The sequence below is a fragment of the Salmo trutta genome, chromosome 3 (assembly GCF_901001165.1).
Source record: "Salmo trutta chromosome 3, fSalTru1.1, whole genome shotgun sequence".
Classification (NCBI taxonomy): Eukaryota; Metazoa; Chordata; class Actinopteri; order Salmoniformes; family Salmonidae; genus Salmo; species Salmo trutta.
Window position 1 is genome coordinate 27724542 of NC_042959.1, and position 19451 is coordinate 27743992.

Sequence of the window (19451 nt, forward strand, 5' to 3'; positions counted from 1 at the left end):
TGCAGGTGTTTGTGCCAACCCAGCGCTAACACGTGATTATTCAGCTAATCATTAATACCTTGACTGGCTAAATTGGGGAAAGGGCTTTAGGGTTGATTTAGGATTTAAAGGCTTTTAACCACTATGAGATGGAAAACCGTTTTGACTTGATGTGTTTGGAAACGAAGGAAGAAGCAATATCTCTGTAAGGCGTGTCTGAGTTGGAGCGCGTGGAGGCGATGCCGCACAGCCTCCGGAAGTGAGGCGAGCGCAGGAGCAGATTGTGTCCCAGTCCCACACAACTGGAGGTCAACCAGTACAGAGTCATAGACTAGAGAAGAATGAGGAGGGCAAAAGGATAGTGTGTCAGTCTGGCATTCAGCATAGACAAATAAGCAGGATTTAATTCCATACATAAAATAAAATTCAACTGGAAGCGAGGTTCACATGGGTAGCCCCTCAGAATCCTATCTGAAAAAGCATACCAAACATCACCCTACTAGAATAGATCTAACTAAATCAAAGGTCAGGAATAGACTCCGATTTTTTCAGTCTTCCTTGGAGGATTTCATAGGCCTACTCTCACGTGGACCAGTGTTTTGGGTTTCTCTTTGGCAGATCGGTTTCTTATGTAACGATCATGGTGCTCCAAAGGAAGACAACAAATTACACTCCAGATTATCGAGACAGATGGGGGGGGGGGGCTAGATTGGGAGGATGAATCAGGGTACCTGGGAAAGAGCGAGAGAGGGCTTTCAAAACCAGAGAAGGCTATTCAGGGACAAGCAGGGTTTGTCTGTCGCAACATCTGTCGAACTATAAAATGTACAGTGTGTGTGTGTGTTTGTGTGTGTGTGTGTGTGTGTGTGTGTGTGTGTGTGTGTGTGTGTGTGTGTGTGTGTGTGTGTGTGTGTATGTGTGTGTGTGTGTGTGTGTGTGTGTGTGTGTGTGTGTGTGTGTATCTTCCATATAAGAGAGACGTCCTGTGCATGGGTCTGTGGACTTAGTGGAATTGTCACTAAAGTCGGGGAGAAAACATCCTCAGTGTGTTTTCAGCTATTAGCATTTAGGTGGGCTTCTAAATAAAGTGTTCCTCTCATGCATACCTTATGTAATGTGATGGATGGATAGGCACACAGAGGCAATTGGAGTTATGGAGACAGAGGTGTGGCTGAAGTATTTTGTTTCAGAGCTAGTGGGAGGGTGTTAACATAGGGCTGGCTAGGGAAATGTGCTAGCTGTCTGTTAATCTACAGGGGAAAGTGATGTGGCATGTTTAATAGCTTTTGTGATGAAATGTTGTTGAAGGCTAAAATGTTTCTGGTTTGTGGTTGCGTGTGCAGACAAGCATGCAGACACGCATGTGCATACATGCAGATATATGGACACGCATGCATGAGCACGGATGGACACACAAAGCATCATCACCAGAGTGATCCCTCTGACAAAGTTGGTTACATACTTCTGGAACCTGGATGCTTCTGTCCTCCGCAGAGAAAATACTGGAGAACACAGAAACCAGACGTAATAAGGTCAACGTCTCAATGTTCTCATTCCTAGTGGGAAATACATTCTGTATTTTCATGGGTCAGTGAAGGATGCAGAATGACCAAATTAAAATCCAAAACAGATGTATCAATCACATGCAATAAATCTTAACCAGGGCGCCAGGTAGCCTAGCGGTTAAGAGCGTTGAGACAGTAACCGAAAGGTCGCTGATTTGAGTCCCTGAACCGACTAGTTGAAAAGTCTGTCCTTGAGCAAGGTACTGAACCCTAATTGCTCCTGTAAGTCGCTCTGGATGAGATGAGAGCATCTGCTAAAATGTAAATATAAAATTTTTTAGCAACCCTGCTCATATTTCTATCCTTTGCAAACGTATCACAGTAGATCATCTTTAACAGTATGTTCTGTCCTAGCCTACGTTTTTGTATTTTGTTAGACAAAAACATGACACTTCACCCCTGAAATCTATTGTGAGTTTAACACAGATCTTGCTGAAAGCACAACAGGTGAGGAGTTTCATCTTGTAAAAAAAAAAGGGGGGGGGGGGGGGGGTCTGAATACTGGGTGGATCAAAGCTCTCCTCTAAAATGTTTCCTTATTGTGTGTCTAATGGAGCTGCTGCTCAAGCCAGGGTGTGTTAGTTAGACCAGGGCCTCACCTCTGTGGGACAGGTTGACGACGCCCAGGAAGACAAGTGGAGTCATACAACGTCAGGTTGAAGAACCATAGAGCGCCCCCTACTGTCAGCTCTGTCTGCAACACTGAAATAAATTCAGTATTAATCAGTTAATATTTTAAATATTCCATAGTCAGAATAAAGCAGTACAAATGTGATTATGTCTCTTGTAGAGGATACAACAGCCTTGATTGTGAATTGATTGATTGATTAAGTAGGTGAGTGAGTGTGGAGGTTTACCAGTGGCGTCATCAGACACCCCCAGGCTCAGGATCTGCAGGGCCAGGGAGAGTCACACCCACATGGGCAGCTGCACCCATACCAGCAGGCTGGCCTTGAAGGGGTGGCAGTTATCCCCCGCATACAGCTCAGACACTATTCTCTTCAGGTTCTTCTTGAATTGGTATCTAATGGGACACAAAGGATTTTTTAAGGAAGTTACATTTAGTTAAATCAAATCAAATCAAATTTATTTATATAGCCCTTCTTACATCAGCTGATATCACAAAGTGCTGTACAGAAACCCAGCCTAAAACCCCAAACAGCAAGCAATGCAGGTGTAGAAGCATGGTGGTTAGGAAAAACTCCCTAGAAAGGCCAAAACCTAGGAAGAAACCTAAAGAGGAACCAGGCTATGAGGGGTGGCCAGTCCTCTTCTGGCTGTGCCGGTGGAGATTATAACAGCACATGGCCTAGATGTTCAAATGTTCATAAATGACCAGCATTGTCAAATAATAATAATCATAGTAGTTGTCGAGGGTGCAACAAGTCAGTAACACAAGAGTAAGTGTCAGTTGGCTTTTTCATAGCCGATCTTTGAGAGTTTTCTCTACCGCTCCTGCTGTCTCTAGAGAGTTGAAAACAGCAGGTCTGGGACAGGTAGCACGTCCGGTGAATAGGTCAGGGTTCCAGCAGGTCTGGGACAACAGGTCTGGGACAGGTAGCACGTCCGGTGAACAGGTCAGGGTTCCATAGCTGCATGCAGAACAGTTGGAACTGGAGCAGCAGCACGGCCAGGTGAACTGGGGACAGCAAGAAGTCATCAAGCCAGGTAGTCCTGAGGCATGGTCCTAGGGCTCAGGTCCTCCGAGAGAGAGAGAAAGAAAGAAAGAGAAAGAGAGAATTAGAGAGAGCATATTTAAATTCACACAGGACACCGGAAAAGACAAGAGAAATACTCCAGATGTGACAGACTGACCCTAGCCCCCCGACACATAAACTACTGCAGCATAAATACTGGAGGCTGAGACAGGAGGGGTCAGGAGACACTGTGGCCCCATCCGATGAAACCCCCGGACAGGGCCAAACAGGTAGGATATAACCCCACCCACTTTGCCAAAGCACAGCCTCCACACCACTGGAGGGATATCTCTAACCACCAACATACCATCCTGGGACAAGGCCGAGTATAGCCCACAAAGATCTCCGCCACGGCACAGCCCAAGGGGGGGCGCCAACCCAGACAGGAAGACCACGTCAGTGACTCAACCCACTCAAGTGACGCACCCCTCCCAGGGACGGCATGGAAGAACACCAGTAAGCCAGTGACTCAGCCCCCGTAATAGGGGTAGAGGCAGAGAATCCCAGTGGAAAGAGGGGAAACCGGCCAGGCAGAGACAGCAAGGGCAGTTCGTTGCTCCAGCCTTTCCATTCACCTTCACACCCCTGGGCCAGACTACACTTAATCATAGGACCTACTGAAGAGATATGTCTTCAGTAAAGACTTAAAGGTTGAGACTGAGTCTGCGTCTCTCACATGGGTAGGCAGACTATTCCATAAAAATGGAGCTCTATAGGAGAAAGCCCTGCCTCCAGCTGTTTGCTTAGAAATTCTAGAAACAATTAGGCGGCCCGCGTCTTGTGACCGTAGCATACGTGTAGGTATGTACGGAAGGACCAAATCGGAAAGATAGGTAGGAGCAAGCCCATGTAATGCTTTGTAGGTTAGCAGTAAAACCTTGAAATCAGCCCTTGCCTTAACAGGAAGCCAGTGTAGGGAGGCTAGCACTGGAGTAATATGATCAATTTTTTGGGTTCTAGTCAGGATTCTAGCAGCCGTATTTAGCACTAACTGAAGTTTATTTAGTTCTTTATCCGGGTAGCCGGAAAGTAGAGCATTGCAGTAGTCCAACCTAGAAGTAACAAAGGCATGGATACATTTTTCTGCATCATTTTTGGACAGAAAGTTTCTGATTTTTGCAATGTTACGTAGATGGAAAAAAGCTGTCCTTGAAAAGAGAGATCAGGGTCCAGAGTAACGCCGAGGTCCTTCACAGTTTTATTTGAGACGACTGTGCAACCATCCAGATTAATTGACAGATTCAACAAAATACCTCTTTGTTTCTTGGGACCTAGAACAAGCATCTCTGTTTTGTCCGAGTTTAAGAGTAGAAAGTTTGCAGCCATCCACTTCCTTATGTCTGAGACCCAGGCTTCTAGCGAGGGCAATTTTGGGGCTTCCCCATGTTTCATTGAAATGTACAGCTGTGTGTTATCCGCATGGCAGTGAAATTTAACATTATGTTTTTGAATGACATCCCCAAGAGGTAAAATATATAGTGAAAACAATAGTGGTCCTAAAACGGAACCTTGAGGAACACCGAAATTTACAGTTGATTTGTCAGAGGACAAACCATTCACAGAGACAAACTGATATCTTTCCGACAGATAAGACCTAAACCAGGCCAGAACTTGTCCATGTAGACCAATTTGGGTTTCCAATCTCTCCAAAAGAATGTGGTGATCGATGGTATCAAAAGCAGCACTAAGATCTAGGAGCACGAGGACAGACGCAGAACCTCGGTCTGACATCATTAAAAGGTCATTTACCACCTTCACAAGTGCAGTCTCAGTGCTATGATGGGGTCTAAAACCAGACTGAAGCGTTTCGTGTACATTGTCTTCAGGAAGGCAGTGAGTTGCTGCGCAACAGCTTTTTCAATTTTTTTTGAGAGGAATGGAAGATTCGATATAGGGTGATAGTTTTTTTATAATTTCTGGGTCAAGATTTGGCTTTTTCAAGAGAGGCTTTATTACTGCAACTTTTAGTGAGTTTGGTACACATCCGGTGGATAGAGAGCCGTTTATTATGTTCAACATAGGAGGGCCAAGCACAGAAAGCAGCTCTTTCAGTAGTTTAGTTGGAATAGGGTCCAGTATGCAGCTTGAAGGTTTAGAGGCCATGATTATTTTCATCATTGTGTCAAGAGATATAGTACTAAAACACTTTAGTGTCTCCCTTGATCCTAGGTCCTGGCAGGGTTGTGCAGACTCAGGACAACAGAGCTTTGGAGGAATACGCAGATTTAAAGAGGAGTCCGTAATCTAGTCACATAACACAATGCCACAGATGTCTCAAGTTTTAAGGGAGCATGCAATTGGCATGCTGAGTGCAGGAATGTACACCAGAGCTGTTGGCAGAGAATTTAATGTTCATTTCTCTACCATAAACCACCTCAAACATCATTTTAGAGAATTTGTCAATATGGCCAACTGGCCTCACAACCGCAGACCACGTGTAACCACGCCAGCCCAGGACCTCCACATCTGGCTTCTGGACCTCCATATCCGCACATTGGCCAAGTCAATGTGCGGTTGTAAAGGTTAGTCGAGGTAATTGAGGTAATATGTACATGTAGGTAGTAAGTGACTAAGCAGAGATAATAAACGGCCAGTAGCAGCATCGTAAAAAAGGGGGTCAATGCAAATATTCTAGATAGCCATTTGATTGACTGTTTAGCAGTCTTATGGCTTGGGGGTAGAAGCTGTTAAGGAGCCTTTTGGACCTAGACTTAGCGCTCCACACTGCCAGGTCTCTGACCTCCCTATGGGCTGTCTCATCGTTGTCGGTGATCAGGCCTACCACCGTTGTGTCGTCTGCAAACTTAATGATGGTGTTGGAGGCTTGCATGGCCACCCAGTCGTGGGAGTACAGCAGGGGACTAAGCACTCACCCCTGAGGGGCAACTGTGTTGAGGATCGGCGTGGCAGATGTGTTGTTGCCTACCCTTACCACCTGGGGGCAGCCCATCAGAAAGTCCAGTATCCAGTTGCAGATGGAGGTGTTTAGTCCCAGAGTCCTTAGCTTAGTAAGGAGCTTTGAGGGCACTATGGTGTTGAATGCTGAGCTGTAGTCAGCGAACAGCATTCTCACATAGGTGTTCCTTTTGTCCAGGTGGGAAAGGGCAGTGTGGAGAGCAATAGATATTGCATCATCTGTGGATCTGTTGGGGCGATATGTGAATTGTAGTGGGTCTAGGGTTTCTGGGATGATAGTGTTGATTAAGCCACGACCAGCCTTTCAAAGCACATCATGGCTACCCTATAGGCAAGTTACCTTGGCTTTCTTGGGCACAGGGACTATGTAGGTATTACAGACTAAGCCAGGGAGAGGTTGAACATGTCAGTGAAGACTCTTGTCAGTTGGTCAGCACATGCTCTGAGTACGCGTCTTGGAAATCCATCTGGCCCTGCCAGATATTTAAAGGTCATACTCACATCGGCTACATAGAGCGTGATCACACAGTTGTCCAGAATAGCTGGTACTCTCATGCATGGTTCAGTATTGCTTGCCTCGAAACAAGCATAGAAAGCATTTAGCTCATCTGGTAGTCAGAGCCGGTGTAGTAAGATTCAATCTTAGTCCTGTATTTACACTTTGCCTGTTTGATGGTTCATTTGTTGGGGCATAGTGGGATTTCTTATAAGCGTCCAGATTAGTGTCCCGCTCCTTGAAATCGGCAGCTCTAGCCTTTAGCTCAGTGCGGATGTTGCCTGTTATCCATGGCTTCTGTTTGCGATATGTACATATGGTTACTGTGGGGACGACGTCATTGATGCACTTATTGATGAAGCCGGTGACTAATGTGGAATACTCACCAATGCTATTGGATGAATACCGGAACATATTCCAGTCTGGGCTAGCAAAACAGTACTGTAGCTAAGCATCTGCATCATCTGACCACTTCCGTACTGAGCGAGGCAGTGCGTTCTATTTCTGTTGATATGTATAGACTAGAGTCTTGAGGTTGGCGCCAAGCTCCCAGAGGCAGCCCTCCAGGAGCCTGGGTCAAAGGTAATTTCTTTACCGGCAGTGTTTTTTCATCCAGCCCTTTTCACTTGGCTTGCACTGAGATCTCGTAGCGCAACCTCTTAGCCAGCTCCGCTATCTCCACTTTCAGGTCTTCAACTTAGCTGGAGGCAAAGAGAAGCACGGGGGTTAGCTTTGATTCAACATAGACTCCCCCTGCAGCCAAAAGTTATAAAATTACACTGCACACATTAGTAACCCAAAACTGGACATAGGTCGTAGAGTGAATCAGGGTAGCCAAGTAGCCTGGTCAGAAGGGAGCACTCTCTCTGAGTTATGACAACGAAACAGTCAACCCGACTGCTCCTTTTTTTAATCAAGTTCTCAAAGTCCTCCAAGAGTCAGGGACCTTGATGTATTACAGCCAAATGTTAAAGTAAAAATGCTGTTTTCCTCATGATGACTCATGAAGGTCATTCACAGACATGAGTAGAATAGAATGCTTGTGCGTTCATGTCTGTCTGTGTGTGTGTGTGTGTGTGTGTGTGTGTGTGTGGGTGTGTGTGTGTGTGTGTGTGTCAGGCCTGTGAGAGGGGGGAGTGATATGCTGACCCTTGTTCTCACACAGTGGGGGAGAGAGCAGCACTGGGGAGGGGAGGAAAAGGAGTAAGTGGAGGCAGGAAAAAAACGACATCCCACAGCTGAGGAAGGATGGAGGAGTGGGAAAGAATGCTTAATAAGGCCAAGCGCTCAGCAACGTTTGCACCAGTCACAGCATTGGCTGACTTTAAAATAAAATGCCTGTCATAGTTCCCCAGAATGTGTGTAAACATCTTGATCTTCCTGGGATGTTTCAATAACAGACAAAACGATGGGAGACGAGGGAGTTTCAACAAGTGTCTCATGTGTTCCCTCTGGTGGAATAGTGAGCAGCAGAGAACATCTCCCCATTGTGATGATATCATGTTTCACTTGTTTAAGATAACAATATGGATGAGCACTTCTTTCCTGATAAAATCTGATGTGGTTGTTTGGATACTGTACATTTACATTTTAAATTGTTTAGCAAATAATACATTACACCAGGGGTGTACCTCAATAGTCTAAAGTAGCTTCCTACTCGTATCTCTTCTCCTTCAACTGCATCCATCTGTGTTCACAAAATAGGTGAAACCACTTGGCGATGCTTCCTGGATATCTGCTTTCACCTGTGCAAATTAAGGAAATAAGATGAGGATGGATGCTACTTGACTTTAGACTATGGAGATTCACCCCAGAGCTTCTCAAGCTCAACTCTGACCCTGTTGAGACCAGTGTGTGCACCAACAAGGGCTGAAAAAACACACTGTATAATAGGATGCTTGGTTCTTGATGCAACACAGGCCTTTGTGAGGATGACCACCTTATAGGCTCCCGGTGGCAGTGTTACGACTGTCCTCAGGGGAACGGTGGTACAGACGGTACTGGCCCACCATGGTAGACCTGTGTTCTGATGGATATGTCTCAGTGGCTGCTCAGTCAGATGGACAGGAGTAGAGTCTGCTATGCTCTCATACCGGCCTCTACGGCTGGTTGTAGATACTGGTCTACCGGGCTGAAACATAAAGTTTATTTGACAACTTTAGGATGGAGGCAGGATAATGTGGCCACCCTAAGAGGGATGTGGTTGCGGTGTGTTGTGTGGTGGTCACAGGAAAAGGGAGTGTGGGAGATGCTTCGAATGGGAGGTGGTTGATTTGATGTAATGTTTTTTATTTAAACTTTATTTAACAAGGCAAGTCAGTTAAAAACAAATTGTTATTTACAATGAAGGCCTACCCCAGCCAAACCCTAACGACGCTGGGCCAATTGTGCGCTGCCATATGGGACTCCCAATCATGGCCGGTTGTGATACAGCCTGAAATTGAACCAGGGTCTGTAGGACACCTCTAGCACTGAGATGCTGTGCCTTAGACCGCTACGCCACTCGAGAGCCCCAAGTGCTTGCTAATCTTCTGCGGCAGTATTGTGACAAATCTTTAAGAGGAGAAGACCATTTTTATGAGAAGTAGACTTCATTTGTGAATGGGCTAAATAAGTTGCACAGTAATATAGAAACCAACAGTCACCATTGGCACATTTGTATATAACCTATTGCCTGTGTAGCTAGCTAGGTAGTCTGGTAAATCAGACTGTGATACCAGCTTTCCAGGTTTTTGCAGTGCTTTGTTTCAGGATGTGTTACCAGAAAGCTGGTAGCTGTCTGATTGAGCAGCTTACCTAGTTAGCTACACGGGCAACAAGGTCACTGGACATTGGAACTTAAAACATATTTTTTTGCACTTTGCAGCAACTTTCCCATTACTTTAGAAGAATAGGAACCACCTAAGAAAGCTGTTGCAAACGAGCAGCAGCAAGGTTATCTTACAACTAAAACCTGGCTGTGTAGCTTAGCTACTAGTACATCATGTATTGCACATGAGCTAGCTATCTCATGCAGTTCGGATAAAGTTGTACATTCTCACCTTCATTCCAAATGCAGAAACTAATATTGAAATTAATTAAATCCGCAATCTGTACATTACAATCCAGCAAGTTAAATCAACGAGCCAATAGGATCTCACTCTGCCAACCACCTTGCTTGTTCTGCCAACTATGATTAATTTGCTCCCGTTGGAAACGACAGATTCTGTCTGGTCTATCTTGGGTTAGTTATACAAATATTTGATTATAGCATCTGCAACAACATGGCCAGCGCCATTGAGGCTATCTCAATTTAAGTCTATTTTTTTCTTCTCCCTTCCAATCTCAGGGTGGACACTCTGCCACAGGGCCACTGATTTGCTGGTACTGTTAAAGTAACTGTAATAGTAGCAGTGTCACAAGTGTAGAGAGGAGTAGGCAGTCACAGGTGTAGAACTACTGAATTTATTAAAGCGCCATATATAAAAGCGGGACGAAACCCAAAGTGCAAAATAATAAAGTACTCAGGAAATAGTCGGAGAGATTCCTCTCAGGAAAACAAGCAACATTTACAATGACAGAGGGAGTATATATACAGTGATAGAGTGGGGTTTGGAACCAGGTGTGTGTAATGATGACGAGACATGTACGGGGTTGATGAGTGAAGGGCGTTTGCCCACAGCAGGTTCAGCAGCAGCTAGAAGGCCGGCGACGCCGAACGTCTGAGCTGGACAGGAGGGGGAGCCAAAGCGAGGCTGGTGTGACATTCAGTAGTAGTAGTGCAGAATGCCCTAAGTCAATACTGTAGTAGGAGGAAAGTAAGCTGGGAAAGTAGGAAAGGGATGTAGGAAAGGAAGCTAGGGAAGGAAAGGGAGTAAGGAAAGGAGGAAATGAAGCTAAGAAAGGAAGAAATTGATCTAGGAAAGGAGGAGAGGAAAGGTATCTAGGGAAGGAAAGGGAGCAAGGAAAAAAGAAAGGAAGCTATAATAGGAGGAAAGGAAAGAGAATTAGGAAATTATTGGAGGAAAGAGAGCTAGCATAGCAAAGGAGGAAAGGAAGAAAACGATTAAGGAAAAGATGCTAGGAAACGAGGAAAGGAAATTTAGCTTGGAAATTATATGAGGAAAGGGAATCACAAATGTCATCTGTGGAGTCACAAATGTTTTCATATTCAGAAAAACATATTTGACCACTTGTGTTTGCAAAGTATAAAATATGTTTGTAAAAATGTGAAGGGTTAACCAGAAAACCCCCTTTTTTTATTTGCTTATCATCATTTGTTTTGAGAGTGGTTACATTTATCTAGCCAAGTCCCTTAGCTTTTTACCCAAACTGTAGTAGGGTCGCTGATTTGTTATTGTTTGAATTGCAAATTGCCAGTCAAACTGCGCACAGATAATGACCTGACCTGTGTCAGTTTATACAGTCAATTATACAATCATACAATAAATTTGACTTTGTTTTTATGAATCTAACTATACTGAACAAAAATATGAACACAACATGCAACAATTTCAACAATTGTACTGAGTTACAGTTCATATAAGGAAATCAGTCAATTGAAATAGATTTATTAGGCCCTAATCTATCGATTTCACATGGCTGGGCAGCGGCACAGCCATGGGTGGGCCTGGGGAGCCTCCTGGGGAGACTCCTGGTATACTCCTGGCTGGTCTGAGACGATCCCGCAGGTGAAGAAGCCGGATGTGGATGTCCTGGGCTGGCGTGGTTACACGTAGTCTGCAGTTGTGAGGCCGATTGGACGTACTGACTAATTCTCTAACGCGATGTTGGAGGTGGTTTGTGGTAGAGAAATTAACATGAAATTCTCTGGCAACAACTCTGTTGTACATTTCTGCAGTCAGCATGCCAATTGCAAGCTCCCTCAAAACTTGAGACATCTGTGGCATTGTGTTATGTGACAAAACAGCACATTTTAAAGTGGCCTTTTATTGTCCCCAGCACAAGGTGCACCTGTGTCATGATCATGCTGTTTAATCAGCTTCTTGATATGCCACACCTGTCAGGTGGATGGATTGTCTTGGAAAAGGAGAAATGCTCACTAACAGGGATGTAAATAAATGTGTGGACAAAATTTGTGAGAAATAAGCGTTTTGTGCCTATGAAACATTTCTGGGATCTTTTATTTCAGCTCATGAAACATAGGACCAACACTTTACATGTTGCATTTATATATTTAACAACATAATGATAATCATTTATTTGAATGGTAAATCTCTATTGATAAACTGGGTAAATCAACCAAGATATAGCCTAGGCGTATTCATAATTCAGGTGAATGCATATTCAATAGTGTTATTGAGCTTGTTTTGGCTGATATCATGAGGCTACAGATGACAAACAATCTGTTTCCCTTCCATTTGGGACTTATTTTATTATACTGATCAACAACATTTGCATAAAAAGACACAACCTCGTCTTTTATGAAAGTGCACGCTGTCTCTTTAAGACCTAATGACGTCATTCACACACGGGATGGAGACAGTTTTTTTTTTTTTTTTTACTGTATTTTTTACAGTCTATGCCTGGAACATGGTGTCCGACAGTGAAAGTGATAAGAATTGTAACGGATGTATATTTCCAGGGTTGGGGTCGATGAGGAGATGGAAGAAAGTAGGTTACAAGTTTGAATCCGATGAAGCTAGCAACAATGAGGGAGACAATGTGTCGAGGAAGATTGGTGTCGAGTTCATAAGAATGAGCTGTACTCCAGTAGCTCTGGAGATGAACTAGAAGAGGAGGATGAATTACCTGAGGTGGCAGGTGTAGTGAAGGTCTCAGAGCCCGAGCCTCAACCCGATGGTCATGATAAAGATGATTTTGGTAGAGTAGGAGTGACATTTTTGGAGAAAGTGGACCGCTGCCTTTTGGCTGACACGTGGGTTCAGATTGGGTGAAAAAGGAGTTGGGTACTTTTGAATCAGTGAAGTGGACTTGTGAAGATTTTTTGTGTTTCTTCCTCCCAGAGGCAGCGGGTGCTCTGCGCAACGCGAAAGGGGAAAATACCTGTTACTTGCTTTGCTCTCAGGAACAGGGCGCCATTGATAGGAGTGATTACTGGGGTATTTTATTAGGATCCCCATTAGCTGTTGCAAAAGCAGCAGCTACTCTTCCTGGAGTCCACACAAAACATGAAACAATACAGAACATTAATAGACAAGAATAGCTCAAGGACAGAACTACATACATTTTTAAAAAGGCACACGTAGCCTACATATCAATGCACACACACAAACTATCTAGGTCAAATAAGGGAGAGGCGTTGTGCAGCGAGGTGTTGCTTTACCAGTTTTGCTGTTTATTTGAGCAATATGAGATGGAAGGATGGAAGTTCCATGCAATAAGGGCTCTATATAATACTGTACGTTTTCTTGAATTTGTTCTGGATTTGGGGACTATGAAAATACTCCTTGTGGCATGTCTGGTGGGTAAGTGTGTGTGTCAGAGCTGTGTGTAAGTTAACAATGTTTGTTATAAAAAGAAGAAGTGATGCAGTCAGTCTCTCCTCAACTCTTAGCCAAGAGAGACTGGCATGCATAGTACTAATATTAGCCCTCTGATTACAATTAAGAGCAAAACTTGCTGCTCTGTTCTGGGCCAGCTGCAGCTTAACTAGGTCTTTCCTTGCAGCACTGGACCACACGACTGGACAATAATCATGATTAGACAAATCTAGAGCCTGCAGAACTTGCTTTTTGGACTGTGGTGTCAAAAAAGCAGACCATCTCTTTATTACGGCTAGACCTCTCCCCATCTTTGCAACCATTGAATCTATATGTTTTGACCATGACAGTTAACAATCTAAGGTAACGCCAAGTAATTTAGTCTCCTCAACTTGTTCAACAGCCACACCATTCATTACCAGATTCAGCTGAGGTCTAGCACTTAAGGGATGATTTGTACCAAATACAATGCACTTAGTTCTAGAGATGTTCAGGACCAGTTTATTACTGGCCACCCTTTCCATAAACAGACTGCAACTCTTTGTTAAGGGTTTCAGTGTCTTCATTAGCTGTGGTTGCTGATGCGTATATGGTTGAAACATCAGCATACATGGACACACATGCTTTGTTTAATGCCAGTAGCAGGTCATTGGTCAAAATAGAAAAGAGTAGAGGGCCTAGAGAGCTGCCCTGCGGTACACCACACTTTATATGTTTGACATTAGAGACGCTTCCATTAAAGAAAACATTTTGAGTTCTATTAGATAGATACCTCTGAACCCACGATATGGCAGAGGTTGAAAAGTCATAGCACTTAAGTTTTTTCAACAACAGGTTATGGTCAATAATATCAAAGGCTGCACTGAAATCTAACAGTACAGCTCCCACAATCTTCTTATTATCAATTTCTTTCAACCAATCATCAGTCATTTGTGTCAGTGCAGCACATGTTGAGTGCCCTTCTCTCTGTTAATTTGTTTACAGAGAAATAGCATTGTATTTGGTCAAACACTATTTCTTCCAACAGTTTGCTAAGAGCTGGCAGCAAGCTTATAGGTCTGCTGTTAAAACTAGTAAAGGCCGCTTTACCACTCTTGGGCAGCGGTATTACTTTGGCTTCCCTCCAGGCCTGAGGACAAAGACTTTCCTCTAGGCTCAGATTAAAAATATGACAGATAGGAGTGTTTATAGAGTCAGCCACCATCCTCAGTAGCTTTCCATCTAAGTTATCAATGCCAGGAGGTTTGTCTTTATTGATCGTTATCAATAATTTTTACACCTCTCCCACACTAACTTTACAAAATTCAAACTTGCACTGCTTTTCCTCCATTATTTGTTTTTTTTATACATGAATATAATTGCTCACTGTTTGTCGTGGGCATTTCCTGCCTAAGTTTGCCCACTGCCAATGAAATAATCATTAAAATAATTGGCAACATCAAATGGTTTTGTGATGAATAAGACATCTGATTCGATTAAAAATTTAGTTGAGCTGCCCACAATTTAATTTAAGTACTCCAAAGTTTTTTTCCATCATTATTTATATAATTGAGCTTGGCTTCATAATAAATGTTATTCTTCTTTTTATTGAGTTTAGTCACATAATTTCTTAATTTGCAGTAAATAAGCCAGTCAGATGTACAGCCAGACTTATTAGCCACTCCTTTTGCCCCATCTCTTTCAACCATACAGTTTTTCAATTCCTCATCAATCCATGGAGCCTTAACAGTTCTAACAGTCAGTTTCTTAACAGGTGCATGTTTATCAATAATTGGAAGAAGCAATTTCATAAATGTATTAAGTGCAGCGTCTGGATGCTCCTCATTAATCACATCAGACCAACTAATATTTTAACATCATCAACATAAGAGTCATAGCAAAATCTTTTGTATGATCTCTTATACACTATTTTAGGCCCAGCTGTTGGAACTCTGGCTTTCCTGGATATGGCCACTATATTGTGATCACTGCATCCAATGGGTATGGATATAGCTTTAGAACAAAGTTCTACAGCATTAGTAAAAATGTGAGCAATACATGTGGATGATCATGTTCCTGTAGTGTTTGTAAACACCCTGGTAGGTTGATTAATAACTGGAACCAGATTACAGGCACTAGTTACAGTAAGAAGCTTCCTCTTGAAAACCAGCCAATATTCAGCTCCCCAAGAAAGTAGACTTCTCTGTTTACATCACATACACTATCAAGCATTTCACACACATTATTTAGATACTGACTGTTAGCACTTGGTGGCCTATAGCAACACCCCAAAAGAAAAGTCTTTAGATGTGCCAAGTGAACCTGCAACCACAACACTTCAATAACACTTGACATAAGATTTTCTCTAAGCATTACAGGGATATGGCTCTGAATAAATACAGCAACTCCTCCCCCATAAGCTTTTCTGTCTCTTCTATAAATGTTATATCCTTGAATTACTACTGATGTATCATCAAATGAATTATCTAAGTGAGTCTCAGAAATGGCTAATATATGAGTGTTATCTGATGTTAGCAAGTTATTGATTTCATGAACCTTATTTCTAAGGCTACATATATTCATATGGGCTGTTTTCAGCCCTTTCCTAGCTTATCAGTGATATACATAATATTGAAAGAGCAGACAAAGCAAGATAAAAAAATATATACATTCAGCAATGCATTAATCCATTGGGCTGTGTGTGTGCTGCGGGGTTGAGGCTACGAACCCATAGGCTTGGCTTTCTCATCCCTTCCAGGCTTTTGGGAGGGAGGGTTGACAATGAGCCTGTCCCCACGCTCTCTGGCAGCTTTCATAGCTGGGATCAGTTCTTTCCTCTTCTGGCGCACAGCTTCAGGATAGTCCTCGTTGAGGAAGATATACATTCCTCTCAAGTTCTTGGCTCTTTCCAGAACAGCTACCTTGTCCTTGAACCTCAGGAACTTGACCACTATCGGCCTGGGCCTATCACCTGGGCTCGGTAGTGGGTTTTCCAGTCCTGTGGGCGCACTCCACCTCAATCTTCCTGTGGTCCATCTTCAATTTCTCAGAGATCATCATTTCCCTCACTTTGTCCTCAGACTCCATCCAGGTCTCATGTGGAGATTCTGCAATTCCATACACAACCATGTTGTTTCACCTTGATTGTCCCTTGAGATAGTCTGATTTATCTGTCATTGTTATCATGGATTCACACACAGAACTGATGTCGACTCTCAATGACTTACAGATTGCTGTCATCTTGCCTTTCTCCTGTTTCAACTCATTGGGCTGATCCTGAGAGAACTGCAAACTGTTCTTCAGGTCCTGGACCTCTCTAGTCAGGTTGTCCATTCTTTTATTAGTAGAATCCACGAGTATTTGGACAAAACACTTGAAACTATTTTCTTGTTGTTGTAATAACTGCTTATAGGTCTCTTTTTGTTCGCTCTTTTTGTTCATTCGTAACGGTAAGGGATTCCCGGTGTGGATTCCCGGTGTCTGTGACAACCCACCGTTTGTTGCGACGCAGACCCGGTGGCGAGCGTGCTGAAACAGAAGAGTCACTCTCTGTCCTTTTCAGCTATGATGCTGAGACGTTACCCGACAAAGTAATGTTAGGATATATCAGTTATCCCGTAAGAGCTTTTGTGCCAAATCCACTACAGTGTTTCAGGTTCCTGGCAGCTTTCATGGCTGGGATCAGTTCTTTCCTGTTCTGGCGCACAGCTTCAGGATAGTCCTCGTTGAGGAAGATATACATTCCTCTCAAGTTCTTGGTCATGTTGCGGCAGTGTGTAGGAGGGAGATTCCAAGGTGTGCGAAGTGTTCAGGAGGGCACAGGACAAAGGAATGTGTAGTATCAGTGAAAGAAGCGGTATGTGTTAACTGTAGCGGTGCCCATGTTCCTGGGGATCAGAAGTGGTGCGGTGCGAGAGGAAGGTTTAGGTTGCCAGGGTCAGAGTTGTACAGAAGGGGTCGTATGTTGAGGCAGAGAAGAAAGTACAGGAAGATGGGTCAAGGGAGAGGGATCCTAAGAGGCTCCTGGTGAGTAGTAGACTTTTCCCAGTACAGAGTGCTAGGCCTACGAATGAAATTTGCGACAATGAGGTTGGCTTTTTAGCGTTTATTGCCATGGTGATCAACTGTACTACAGAAAATAGGTGTTGTGGTGGCATCTGCAGAGAAGAATTTGGGTTTACGAGATTTTACTGCAGAAGAGTTACAGTGTGTGTTTTTTTTACAACTTCATAATTTCATTCCAAGTAATCATCTCATCTCTAGAGTTGTTGTCTATGCTGTCTGACAAAATTACTATTTTGTACATCTTCAAAGTAATTAAGGCAAACTTTTATGACTGCTGAAAACCAACTATCAATCACTTAGATCATGCATTTTCAGGTAGAGATACCTTGCAAAGTATCAGTTGTTCTCTATATCCCCTCACGATCGAGCATTCTTCTGTCTCTTCCGCAGGAGGCGTAAAAGAAACACAGTCAGGCTCTGATTTATCTCTTGGGAAACTGTGCAATGTGAGCATTGAGATCGCAGAAAACCACCAAACAAAATGGAATTCAAATAATTAAACTGACATTAGTCAATTAATTATTTGTTTAAAAAATGATAATTGATTGATGTCCCTAACTAACACTGGAGCTAGGCTATACAATGTCCAACCAACTTTGCCACAATCGCACACCAGCTGGCTGAAACTAATTGAGAGAAAGGAGACAACGACATTTATATTTTAGTCATTTAACAGATGCTCTTATCCAGAGCGACTTCCAGATAGTGCATTCATTTTAAGATAGCTAGTGCCTGTGAACCACGTCACAGGCATAAAAAGTACATTTTTCCTCAATAATGTAGCTATCAGTAGATTCAGAGCTAGACGAGGGGTGGGGTGGGGGTGTAAAGTGCAAGTGCTGGTTAAGTGTTTTATATTTTTTATTTTAAAATATGGGGGGTGGTCGTGGTGAGGATTATTTAAGATACTGTTTGAAGAGGTAGGGTTTCAGATGTTTTCGGAAGATGGGCAGGGACTCTACTGTCCTAGCTTCGGGGGAAGCTGAGGTGGCAGAACGGAGTGCTCGGTTTGGGGTGTAGAGTTTGAGCATAGCATAAAGGTACATCTTAGTCATTTAGCAGACGCTCTTATCCAGAGCAACTTACATTTCATACAATAGTTTTTTTTTTTTCTCATACTGGCCCCCCGTGGGAATCGAACCCACAACCCTGGTGTTGCAAACACCATGCTCTACCAACTGAGCTACAGGGAAGGAGGGGTAGTTCCTCTTGCTGTTCCGTAGGAAAGCAGCATGCTGTTGTAGTGGATGCAAGCTTCGACTGGAAGCCAGTGGAGTGTGCGGAAAAGCAGGGTGACATGAGAGAACTTGGGAAGGTTGAAAACCATGCAGGCTTCTATGTTCTGGATAAGTTGCAGGGGTTTGATTGCACAAGTGGTGAGCACAGCCTCCAGCGAGTTGCAGTAGTACAGACGGGAGAGGACACATGCCTGGATAAGGACCTGCGCTGCTTCCTGTGTGAGGTAGGGTTGTACTCTACGGATGTTGAACCTGCAGGAGCGGGTCACTGCTTTGATGTTTGCAGAGAACTACAGGGTGTTCTCCAGGGTCATGCCAAGGTTCTATATTTTCATGTTGCACACCCTTTAGTTTTCTGATTAAATGCTTTCAATATTTGTAAATGAATTTCTACAATTTATAGTTGGTTTGGGGTTTTTAAGTCATTGACATTTGGAGCTATTTGAATGTTAACATACCATCCCATGTACATTGTGCAATTTACAGATGCTCCCTAACTAGCCCCATATGGAAATCCAAAGTTAATCCAAATTAACCACAGGCATTACGTTTGGGTCGGGTGCAGCTGCACTCCGAATTGATGATTACTTGTGTGCTGCCAGCTGTGGGCATGTGGGCAGTATTGAACAGCTGTGGAGACTGCTGAGGGGAGAATGGCTCAAAATAATGGTTGGAATGGAGTAAATGGAATGGTATAAAAAACATGGTTTTCATGGGTTTGATAATATTCCATTCACTCCATTCCATCCATTACACTCAATTTCAACAAACCCAACCTTCATTTATGTTGTGATGCAGTAGTCAAGACCACAATCTCACAAAACTCAGTTAAAAAACCTGTTTAGAATAGGGGGCAGTATTTTCACGGCTGGATAAAAAACGTACCCGATTTAATCTGGTTATTACTCCTGCCCAGAAACTAGAATATGAATATACTTATTTTATCTGGATAGAAAACACCCTAAAGTTTCTAAAACTGTTTGAATGGTGTCTGTGAGTATAACAGAACTCATATGGCAGGCCAAAACCTGAGAAGATTCCATACAGGAAGTGCCCTCTCTGACCATTTCTTG

General features: G+C 43.3%; 1 pseudogene; it reads right to left on the minus strand.

Annotated features, from left to right (window-relative positions):
- Positions 1-17: 17 nt before the first annotated feature.
- LOC115165188 (cytochrome c oxidase assembly protein COX18, mitochondrial-like) lies at positions 18-8793 on the minus strand (annotated as a pseudogene).
- Positions 8794-19451: the final 10658 nt, after the last annotated feature.